Source organism: Cynocephalus volans, chromosome 2 (assembly GCF_027409185.1).
Source record: "Cynocephalus volans isolate mCynVol1 chromosome 2, mCynVol1.pri, whole genome shotgun sequence".
NCBI classification, from domain to species: Eukaryota; Metazoa; Chordata; class Mammalia; order Dermoptera; family Cynocephalidae; genus Cynocephalus; species Cynocephalus volans.
In genome coordinates this window covers 110,768,054-110,781,093 of record NC_084461.1, presented here as the reverse complement: position 1 = coordinate 110,781,093, position 13,040 = coordinate 110,768,054, and the positions used below count along the sequence as shown (strand labels likewise).

At 33.5% G+C, this 13,040-nt stretch overlaps 1 pseudogene; it reads left to right on the top strand.

Moving 5' to 3' along the window:
• The first annotated feature begins 1,510 nt into the window (after nt 1-1,510).
• Nucleotides 1,511-9,441, top strand: LOC134369217 (protein SPO16 homolog; annotated as a pseudogene).
• The last annotated feature ends 3,599 nt before the right edge of the window (nt 9,442-13,040 follow it).

Genomic DNA, 13,040 nt, shown 5'->3' with positions numbered 1-13,040 from the left:
TCTGAATTGTTGTCATCTTTTTGTTCTCTATTTATAGGGAAACTCATTTCCTGTCTTTACTCCTTTTCTCCTTAGTTTAGATGCCCACAAAATCCAAGTGAAACCATGCACTATGTCTTGTGGAGTACATGACAAAGACATGGCTCAAAAGCCAGATGAAAATTTACCTTATTCCTGAGACTTGCCTTGGCTAATTCACTCTACATTAACTTTCTCTTATTTTGAGTTTTCTATAGACTTACGATAATACTATATATTACACTTAGTTTTCTTTTGATTGTATTCTGGTTATTCCTTGAGTAATACTTGTATTTCCTCAACTAGACCCCAAGTTCCTTCAGATCAAGCTTAATACCTTTTTCTACTTTTTTATTCCCTACAGATTCAGTGAAGTTCGACTTGTACAGCAACGGACAGTTAAATTTAAGTTAACTTTTTAGCAGTTTGTAAGCATTCTTCTTAAAGGACATATTTCATCTAGAATTATCTTTTCTCCATTTTCTGCTTGTAACCAGGTTGTATGTTAATATCGTAAATCTTTCACTTGTTATTTAATTGTTTGATTGAATCACTATGAAAGCTTGGAATACTATTATATTGTTCTTTCAGGGTGATTTGGGAATCAGGTGCTGTCTTTGAATGTCTTTGCCTCCTTAACAACAATGGTCGTCTCCCTGAGAGGCACCTCTAGCTCTGTGCTTAAAGAAATGTACGTTTTCTGTCTTTTATACTGTTCATAGCATTGAGTGTTCCCTTATAATTGATAATCCAAATAGTGCCTGGCTTAAATTCATAGCTCCTAAAAGCTAGAGGTTATTTAGTTATAACTTTTTCTATTTTAGCAATGCAAACAACACCTATAATAAATGCGTTATTTAATGTTCAAATCTCTGATGCTGTTATTAGATGCAACTTACTTCCATAAAAAGATTGGCCAGGAATGAAGGGTGATATTAACATCTGCCTCGTAGAATAAAATATTGCCATCCATCTTTCCAACATCAGGCTCACAAAGTAAGAAAGGTAACGCTCTGATAACACAAATTTTACCTCACTATTGAGGAAGGTAACAGTTTTTAGGCTTATAATTTTCAAATCTTTATGATAGATACAATAATTTGCCAAAATGATAAACAAACCTTACATAATTGACAAAAACATCTACTAGGATCTGTTTTTAAATTTCATTATTAATTAAAATGAATTTGATGAAAGGGTAGCTTTCTAAACTCCTTTGGTGACCATATCAATATGGCATCAAGTAACAGATCAATAATTTTAAAAGCTTTAATTATTATCTTTCACTATGGTTTTAAACAAGTCATTAATAGATTTATCTACTGAATTATTCATTTTCAACAATTTGTTGTCATTCACACAAATTTAATCCCTCCATCAATAGCTACTTATCTTTGATTCGAGGTGTATTAGTTCATTTCTGTTGCTTATAACAGAAATACCTGAAACCAGGTAGTTCATAAAGAAACAGTATTTGTTGCTTACAGTTTCAGAGGCTGGGAAGCCCAAAGTGCAGGGAACACATCTGGTAAAGGCCTTGTTGTTGGGTGGTGACTCTTCACAGCAATGCAAGGTGTCACATAGTGGATGGCAGAAGCAGAGAGAGAGACTAACCTCTTCACTCGCTCTCCTTTTAAAGCCATCAGAACCATGCTTATGGTTTAATATCCATCAATGGATTACTTCTCACTAGGTCATAGTCCTCACAATCTAGTCACCTCTTCAAGGCCCCATCTTTTAATTACCAAAATAGGATTTCCCACCCTCTTAACATTGTCATAGTGGGGATTAATTTTATAATACCTGGAACTTTGGGGGACACAATTCAATCCACAGCACTAGGCAAAAAGCTACTGTGGAGAATTCGTGGGATACAAAGAAGTATAACACTCAATCTTATCCACATATGGAAAATACAGACACACACACAGGTGAAAGGCCAAATAACAAGCAAGTAACATGTACTTGTATGGAATAATATGACTAAATACGTGGTATGAGTAAATGAGCAGTATAAGTAAATATTAACAATTGAGAGGAGATTATCACTGGGCAAGTGTTGTCAGGAGAAAGAAATTTCAGATGAGAGCTCTACTCATAGCTCTACTATGCTCTACTGCATAGTATACACTTGAAATTCTTTGTTTTGACATTTTCAGTTACTACTCTTTTCATAAGACTCTCTAAAGGTCCACTTTATATGGATTTATACTTTTGCTGAGGAAGATTCTGTATTGTGTAGCTTATGAAATTGATGTAGGGAGTGAGGCTAGCTGAAATGCTCCTAGCATCCATTTTCATATTAATTTAGCTTTCTGATTCTCTGTGAAGGTATTGGTCAGCATGGGATTAAAGAAGACCTTGGATGAGTTATTCCTCTTGAATATCAAGTCTTCTTTATTGTATGTTCCACGATTGACTGTTTTACACATTCTTATATCCCATCGCTTGCAGTGACTGGCACATTACAGGTATTCAATATTACTTTGAATGTATGGATAGATGATGGACAGATGCATATGGCCTCAGTGTGGCAGTGAGAAATGGTTCATGTAGGAGTGCAAAGGAAGGTAAAGTTGAAAAAGCAGCAGGGTTATAATGGTGAGAAACTTGAATCTGAAGACAACTTTTTCCCCCTCATACTGTAGGCATTTATTTAAAATGCTGCATGCATAATTAATATCATCTTAAAGAAAAATATATACATTATTTTAGAACCAATTTTTTCTGGGTGTTTTTAAGAACAAGAAATTAATATGTGTATGATAGTCTTAAAAAGATATAGACTCTTTACATGAAAATATGGAAACCAGAAAGACATAGTGATGAATGTATAAAGTGGGTATGTTGGGAGATATTTTGCATACTTTGTTTGTTAAGCAAAGTAAATAAAAGTAATATTTGGACATTTTTGAAAAATCAAGTAATAAATACAGAAGGGCTATGTTGATAAACAAACAGTGCCCATCTCTTCCATTTTCACCAACTTTGGAAAATTTTCAGCCATTATTTTTCCAGTTGCACATATATCAGACCCGTAGATGTTATTTCAAAGCTTGTTAAACTGTTTACTTTTTTGTTTTCGTTTTTCTTCCTCTGTATTTTATTTTAGATGGTGAAAATAATAAACCCAAAAATCCAAGAAGCCAAATAACACCAAGTACAACAACATGAAACAAAACAAAACACCGGGAATGTATATTATAATCAAATTGCTTAAAATCAGTGATAAAGAACAAGTCTTTTATGCAGCTTTGGGAAGGGAGGGACTGGTGGTGGTGGGGAGACATATTACATACAGAACAAAGGTGAGAATGACAGCACAATTCTAGGTAGAAACAAGCAAGTTTTATTTTTACACTAATTTCTCACTTTGATTTTCGGGAATTATGTGATAGTTTATATGTGGAGCTCTCATTGCACACATTTCAGGCTTGGGATTATAATTACTTATGAGCCACTTTTAAGAAATTTACTATCCAGTAAATTTTACTTGTTCTGGCTCTTGTAATAGGTGATACTGGATTCATGCAGAAATCTCTGTTTATAATAATAACTTCATTATGCATAAGCCTTGTCTCACATTCTCCAGCAGACATTAAAGAAACAGCCTCTACTTTATATCTTGGTTTCTAATATCCCTGTGGGCCATTTGCATTTAGTTTCCACTCTTCTCTCTGTTTTTGAATTCCCTCTTCAATCTTGGCATATAAAGATGATCTTTCTTGAAAGTTTGGCAGTACATTTAAATTTGTTATTCAATTATTTTATTCAGCATTGTTATTTATTTCATAAAGGAAGGGGGAATTTTTGCACCAGCTCTGTATGGCATACTGAATTCTCAATTCTTTGCAATATAGTGGTAGCCTGAATCCTCTATGGATTCTGTTCTTATTAAAGTCAACAGATATACCTAAAGACAAAAAACCCATGCCTTATTTTCCAAGAGTGGTGGCTAATCCCCTTTTGGTTTATGGGATATTAACCCTTCCTCACTTTCTACACATAGAGGCATTTTGCCATTCGATCTCATCACTGGCCCCTCTTCCTAAGACTGCCAATTCACTTCCCAAGGCTTACCCTTGACTCTCTTTTCTGCCATCTGTGGCTAATTCCATGGCTTCAGGCTATAATCTAATGATTCTAAAATTTATATTACCAGAGATCTGTCCCCTAAGATTCAGAATGAATTTAACTGACTGACTAGTAGATATCTATTAGGTATTTCCACTTCAGCTAACATGTTCAAAAACAAATTTATCACTTTGCCTCCATGGGCCCACCCTGACAACCCCTGCATCTCCCTCCCTCCCCAATGACCACACATGATTCTTCTTAGTGACTTTTTAATGCCAGTTAATGTCACTCCATTCATCTGCTCACTCAAGTTACTTCTCTGAGAATCATCCTCCTTACTGCTCTCTGCTCTTCCTGCACATTCAATAAATAAATGTATCGTGTCAATTTTTCTCCTTAAAGCTCTGTAGTTCATCCATTTCTCTTCATGTCCATTCATGCTACTTAAGAATAGGTCATCTTCCATCTCACTGTGATTCATTGCAAAATTTGTATTACCTGTCTCCAGACCTCCAGTTTTTCCACTCCAGAATAAAGTAAACTGATCTTTTTAGAGGATATATTTAATCACAATCAATCTTCTGCTTAAAATCTTTTACACATACTGCTACCTAAGCCTGGGATGTCTTTTCTGTTCACTCTTCTTCACCAGAAAAACTCCATTTACCATTTGGTACCCATATTACTAGTCATCCACGAGGCCTTCTCAGACCCCCTTGGCTGACTCTTCCCCAAGTGCTTGTTTCCATCACAACACTTATCACAACATGTTTTACCTGCAGATAGCCTGACTAGACCAAAAGCTCTTTGAATGTACCAGCATATACCCAGTGGTATGTACACATAGTAGGTCTTGCACATAGTAGGCACTTACTAAATATTTGTTATATTTTTAAAGAAGAATAACATCCTCTGTGTCTACATCATTATATGCAAAGCCAACATAATGGTATTTTGGTAAAAAGTATTCCCTAATTCAAATATTGTTAAAAATAATAAATATTGTTCATCACAGACGTATCTTGAAAGTAGTAAAGATACATTAAATGTTTTAATATAATTTTGCTGTAGGGCTTTTATACCTTCTCTTCAAGGACTTGACTAGTTTGTTGATTATATGGAAACAAAATCTGCTGAATGATCTTTGTTCTATGCATTTAAAATTTTTACCAAAAGTCATTGTGCTGAGCTTACAAACTCTGCCAAAGAATAATACTTAAAGTTATATGCTTTATTATGTAACCCTTATACATAATTGAATGAATTTTTATTAACTTGACCATGAAAGTGCTTTTAACTTTTATTTCTGACCACTTTTAGGAGTTTATATAACTTTATTTTATAAATACTATAATTAATTTCAGAGAGTAGAGCTTCATCACAGGGAAATATTTAAAGTGATTTTCAGAGATATCTCACATGAAAAGGTGAATTATTTACAAGGGTTACTATGGCAACCACATATCAAAGTATGACAAGTATGGATTGTACAATTCTTTTCTTCGGATCCCCAAATCAATGTAGTGATCAAGTGCTTGATGGTGGCTTCATATAAAGAACACCAGAACAAAAGTAGAACAAAATATTTTGTGTAAACCCTGTTAGAATATTTTTCTTAAAACTTTATTCTGTGTGAGACTATAATGGTGAATACATGTCTTTATATATTTGTCAAAACCTATAGACTGTACAACACAAACGGTAACCCCTAATGTAAACTACGAAATTTAGTTAATAATACTGTATCAATATTGGGTCATTAATTATAACAGATGTAACACTCTAATTAAAGATATTAATAATAGGGGAAGCTAACGGGGGAGAAGGGGGCATATGAGAACTCTCTATATTTTCTTCTTAATTTTTCTGTGAACCTAGAACTGTTCCAAAACACAGTCTATTAATTTTAAAAGTCACAAAAATTTGTACCAAATTTGAAATCATGGTTGTGAAAATGCTATTATTCTTGAGAAAGAAGAATAAAACAGTTAATGTTATTTGCAAAATTACTGATAGTTTGTAATGATAATATTTTAGTCACCTGTAAGATGAATTACCTGTGTTTTCTCTGTCTTAGATCCAATATAAGAAAGAATCTGATAATAAAGAAAAAAACCCCACAAATTAATTCATATATTGTATTAAAAGAAGTCAATAATGTATTTTTTTGAGGTCATTTAATTTCTTTTCAATTTTTTAGTTTTTGTGTGTGTGTATGTGTGTGTGTGTGTGTGTGTGTGTGTGTGTGTATAAATATAGTATATGTCTGTAGTTTTAGTCAATGTGATATAGTAGAACACTATCACTTGTTACAGGCTAAATTGTGTTCTCCACAAATTCATATGTTCAAGTCCTAACACTCAGTACTCAGAATGCAACTGTATTTGGAGATAGGGTCATCAAAGAGGTAATTAAGGTTAAATGAAGTCATTAAGGTAGGCCCTAATTCAATATAATTGGTGTTCTTATAAGAAGAAGAAATTGGGACATAGACACACACAGAGGAAAGATCATGGGAGGATACCAGAAGACAGCCATCTATAAGCTAAGAAGAGTAGCCCTTAGAAGAAACCAACTTTGCCAATACCTTGATCTTGGACTTACAGCCTTCAGAACGGTGAGGAAATAAATTTCTGTTGCTTGAATTACCCAGTCTCTGGTACTTTGTTATGGCAATCCTCACAAACTAATACATTCTTGGATTCTGAAGATAACAACAGAATCTCCCTATTAGTGCACGAGCCTTTCAAGGAGGAAAGCCATAAGTTACCAATACTGGCATTTTAAAATCTGACAATTATGAAGCTCATAATAAATATTTGTTGAATAGATAAATCCTTATATTTTGCCACCTATATTTTCCAATTTTTGTTGTTGTAGGTTTCAAGAACCATTTCATTTAGCTTAAACAGAAAAAAAGAAAAAGAATTAATGAAAGAAAGAATGAGAAAAAAGAGGGAGGAAGGGAAGGAAGGAAAGAAAAAAGAAAAGAAAGGAATTTGTAAGAAAGACACTAGGAAAGTTCATTGACTAGAACTTGAATATGTGACTAGAACCAGTAATTGTAAAGCGAGCAGATATTTAGAGCATACTCTGTGTTTTACTTCCATGTCCTCCTTTCCTCATCACCTCCTCCTATTTCTCCTTCTCTCCCTCCTTGTTCTTTCTCCCTTTTCTATTAATGGATAGTCTATCATACTCTTGGTGCATGACTTCCCACAGCCCCTGAGTCTCCATTTATGTGATCGGTCCATACTAAGTCTTCTGCCTCACTTCTGATTTGAGCTTCTAGGAAACAGATAATGTTAAACTAAAGTACAGTCAGAATTCTCTTGGTAAAAACAATTGCTGCCAGGGATATGGGAGTCACAATAGGATGAGTTTTCTCAAAGAAATGCTATACTAATAAGCTTGGTTAACTCTTCAAAATATATGGAAATCAACATTAAAAGTGCAGTTTGATTTACAATCACTCAAAAAAATAAAATACTTAGTATAAATCTAACAAAACATGCACAAGACTTGAATGGTGAAAACTACAAAACACTGATGAGATAAATCAAAGAACATCTAAATAAATGGAGAGATATACAGTGTTCATGGATTGGAAGACTTAACATAGTAAACAATTCTCCTCAAATTGATAACATGTGACAACAATTCCAGCAAGATTTTGGTAACTATAGACAGTATTTTTATAAATTTTATATGAGAAAGCACAGAGATTAGAATAGCTAAACAAATTTTGAAAAAGAAGAATAAAGTGAGAAGAACCAGTCATTAAGACAGTTTCGAGACTGTGTGGTATTGGTGGAAGGATAAACACCTTAACGAATGGAACAGAATAGAGAACCCAGAAACAAACCCAAACAAATATGCCCAACTGATTCCGGATAGAGAACATGGCGTAAAGGTATAAAAACAATTCAATGGGGGAAAGATAATCTTTCAACAAATGGTCATGTAGCAAGTGGAGACATCTGTAGATCAAAACAAAACAAAACAAAGTCTACCTAAACCTCACATCTTATACAAAAATTAAATATAAAACTATGAAACTTTTAGGAAAAAAATAGGAGAAAATCTTTGGGATCTAGGGCTAGGCAAAGTGTTTTTAGAGTTGACACCAAAGCATAATCTATAAAAGGAAAAATTAGTAAATTGGGCTTCATCAATATTAAAAACTTTGCCCTATAAATGATCCTATTAAGAGGATGAAAAAACAAACTAGAGACTGGGAGAACATATTTGCAAATCCAGCAAAGGAGTATTATCTAGAGTATATAAACAATTCTCCAAACTCAACAGTAAAAAAATAAATAATCTGATTAGAAAATTAGTAAATCTGTGGCAAAAGAGGATATACAGTTAGCAAGTAAGCATATTAAAAGATGTTCAACACCATTAGCTATTAGGAACATGCAAATTAAAACCACAATGAAATACTGCTATGTCCCCACCAGAATGTTTAAAATAAAAAATAGTGGCAAAACCAAATAGTGTTGAGCTTGCAGAGAAACTGGATTACTTATTCATTGGTGGTGGGAATATAACATAGTACAGACACTATGGAAAACAGTTTGCCCATTTCTTTAAAAACTAAAAGTGTAAATACTATAATATTTATTGAGTACTTACCATGTGGCAGACATTATGCTGGATCCCGAGAGTCCCCACTCAGGGACAAATATTAATAAGGTACAACTCTTGCCCCAAAGGACCTTACAGTTTGAAGATCAAGATAGATTAACAGATCATTTCAATATATTGTAATTGTGACACCGTTTGAAACTGAATGATCCAAGACAGATAGGATGGCTGAAATTAGTGGAAAAGGAAAAAAATAAAATGCACAACTATCATCATTATTAGCTAATTTCTTTAGTGTTATAAAGTTCCAACTGCCCGAGAAAATTAGAGCCACAAGTTTTGGTGTTCAAATTTAGTGGAAAATGGATCAATTATATTTTTTCTTTCTGAAGTTGAATGTTAATTGGTGGATGATAAAGAATGTCTTATGTCAGCTGAAACAATATTTCTAGCAGAAAATGAGAGGTTCATATATATTCACCAAAATAGCTTTTGCTTCCATTGCCCTCCATGGACTTAAGACATGGAAACTGATGTTGAGGATTCAGCTGACATTTCTGAGTAATAACTTATGCATAGTTCTAGTATACAGCATAGTTAATGTTATTAATCTTACTTGTACTATAGCTAAGACCACCTTCAAACCAAACATCTGCTCCAGAATGTTAACAGCTCAAACTTATGTCATTGAATAGTCCTGTTTGGAAAACACTTCAAAAGATAAAAGCAGGTAGTGATTCATTTAACCCAAATTAGGGCATCAATTATTAATGTGCTTTTGGCAAATATTAAAATAATTAAACCTGTTAAATTATACTTTTACAATATATATTTACTTTAAATATTTTTTACATTAATTTGAAGTAATAAAACATACAATTAAAAGTGAAAAAGACAAAATCCCAAACACCCCCAAGCATTCAACTGTCAGTTGCAGCAATTATACTCCAAGGCATTTATACAAAAGAAATGACAAGTTATGTTTGTACAAAAACCTATAAATGTTTACAGCAGTTTTATTCATAACAGTCCAAAACTGGAACCAACGTAGAAGTCTTTTATCCTAAGGGCATTCTGTTGATTGACAAAAGCAATCTCAAAAGCATACATACATACTATTCCATTTATACACTATCCTTGAAATAGCAGAATTATAGAAATCTGGAACAGGTTAGTGGTTTCCAGGGATTAAGGAGAAGATAGAAGTGGGAGAAAAATGTGTGTGGTTATAAAAGTGTAACATGAGGGACCCTTTATTTGGATGGAAATGTTTTGTATTTTGATGCACCCATGCCAATATCCTGGTTGTGGTATTGTGCAAATTACCTTTGTGGGACACTGGGTAAGGTGTAGATGGTATTTCTGTATTATTCTGTGTACAAAGCTGTAAATTTCAAAATAAAAAGTTTAATTTAAAAAGTTAAGGTGAAGTAAGGGTTGAGAGAATCTGTTGCTAGCATTTCTACCTTATAAGAAATATTAAAGGGATTTCTTTAGTCTGAAAGAAAGTAACACCAGATAGTAACTAGACTCTAACTAAAAAGTTAAAGAGTACCAGTGAAGGTAATTATATAGGCAAATATAAAAGACAGACAATTAAAAGAGTTAAAAGACAACCAACAGAGTGGGAGAAAATATTTGCAAAATATACATCTGACAAAGGATTAATATCCAGAATATATAAGGAACTCAAACAACTTTACAAGAAGAAAACAAGCAACCCAATTAAAAAATGGGCAAAAGAGCTAAGTACGCATTTCTCTAAGGAAGATATCCAAATGGCCAACAGACATATGAAAAAATGCTCAACATCACTCAGCATCCGGGAAATGCAAATCAAAACCACATTGAGATACCATCTAACCCCAGTTAGGATGGCTAAAATCCAAAAGACTATGAACGATAAATGCTGGCGAGGCTGCGGAGAAAAAGGAACTCTCATACATTGTTGGTGGGACTGCAAAATGGTGCAGCCTCTATGGAAAATGGTATGGAGGTTCCTTAAACAATTGCAAATAGATCTACCATACGACCCAGCCATCCCACTGTTGGGAATATACCCAGAGGAATGGAAATCATCAAGTCGAAGGTATACCTGTTCCCCAATGTTCATCGCAGCACTCTTTACAATAGCCAAGAGTTGGAACCAGCCCAAATGCCCATCATCAGATGAGTGGATACGGAAAATGTGGTACATCTACACAATGGAATACTATTCAGCTATAAAAACGAATGAAATACTGCCATTTGCAACAACATGGATGGACCTCGAGAGAATTATATTAAGTGAAACAAGTCAGGCACAGAAAGAGAAATACCACATGTTCTCACTTATTGGTGGGAGCTAAAAATTAATATATAAATTCACACACACACATACACACATACACACACAAACCGGGGGGGGGGGGGGAAGAAGATATAACAACCACAATTATTTGAAGTTGATACAACAAACAAACAGAAAGGACATGGTTGGGGGGGAGGGGGGGAGGGAGAAGGGAGGGAGGTTTTGGTGATGGGGAGCATTAATCAGCTACAATGTATATCGACAAAATAAAATTTAAAAAAAAAAATAAATAAATAAAAGACAGCATGCTTGGGCCGAGCCCGTGGCGCACTCGGGAGAGTGCGGCGCTGGGAGCGCGGTGACGCTCCCGCCGCGGGTTTGGATCCTATATAGGAATGGCCGGTGCACTCACTGGCTGAGTGCTGGTCACGACAAAGACAAAAAAAAAAAAAAAAAAAAGACAGCATGCTTATATACTTTCTCTTTTCTTCTGTTAACTGATTTTTAAAAAATGAATTAAGCTATAATTATAAAACTGTATTGTTGGGCTTATAACATATAAAGATATTATATAAGACAATACTAACACAAAGAAGGGGGAAGAAATGAAGCCACATTAGAACAAAGTTACTGAAATTAAGTTACTATTAATTTGAAGTAGATTGTGATAATTTAAGGTGCATATTGTTACTCCTAAAGAAAATAATAAAAAAGTGACTAACTAAATGTATATTCAGAAAACCAATAAAGTGGTACACTGAAAAGTATCTATTTAACACAAAAGAAGGAAAGGAGAAACAGAGAAATAAAAAGGATGTAAAACATAGAAAACAATTATCAAAATGGCAAACATAAATCCAATCATATCAATAATTACATTAGATGTAAATAGATTAAGTAACACTTGAGATTCAAACAGATCGAAAGTAAAATGATGGAAAAATACACCACGTAAACAGTAGCAATAAAAGAGTTAGATTGGCTACATTAATACCAGACAAAATAGGCTCTGAAATAAGAAATATTACTGAAACAAAGTCATTTCATAATGATAAAAGGGTCAATATATCAGGAAGATTATAAATGATATACACCTAGCAACAGAGCCCCACAATACATAAAGTAAAAAGTGATAGAATAGAAAGGAGAAATAGACTACTCAGCAATAATAGAGATTTCAATACTTAATGCTCAGTAATGGAAAAATAATTAGAAAGAAAATCAGCAAAGATACAGAAGTCTTGAATAACAATATAACTTGACCTATTTGCCATCCTTAGAATGATCTACTCCAACACAGCAGAGTACGTATCTGCTCAAGTGCACATGAAACAATCTCTAGACCATATGCTGTGCCATAAAACAAACCTCAATAAATGTGAAAGAATTGTAAAAAACATTACCCAAGACACAACAATAAAAACCAAAAGCAAAATAACAAAACAAAACTTCCCTCTCAAAATGAGTCTGTAAATCAAATTTCCAACATCCATTAAATCATGTAATGCTAAGAAAGAAAAAAGAAACAATTGGGGCATAAATTTACTCCAGATGAAGTTATTGATAATGAAGAGTCAGACCACCAGTTAAGATGTTTATTTAGACTAATCAAAGGTAAAAATGAAGTAATAACACTATTAAAAAGCAATAAAAACATACAGCAAAATAGATTAAAAATTCTAGAACAGGCAAAATTAAAAATGAGCAATTATTTTATAATTATTGAAAAATTGTAACTATTGAAATATAAACTAAGACTTTGTTAAAGGGAATTGATAAATTGTAATGACTAATTCACTTAAAATATGATTGTTTCCTTTTGTCTATCTTCTATTGATTGAGAATGTCCAGAAATATCTAAGTTTTTTCTGCTTCTAATTTATTCATCCATTCTCTTATTCAACAAATATTAATAAGCATCTATTATAACAGGCAATTTTTTAGATGCTGGGGATAAAGAGGCAGGTAAGATAGATAAGCTGTCATGCAGCTTACATTGTAGTGGGGCGAGGCACACATTAATTAAGGAATAAGATAATTTCACTGTGTAATAAAAGAAATAGCA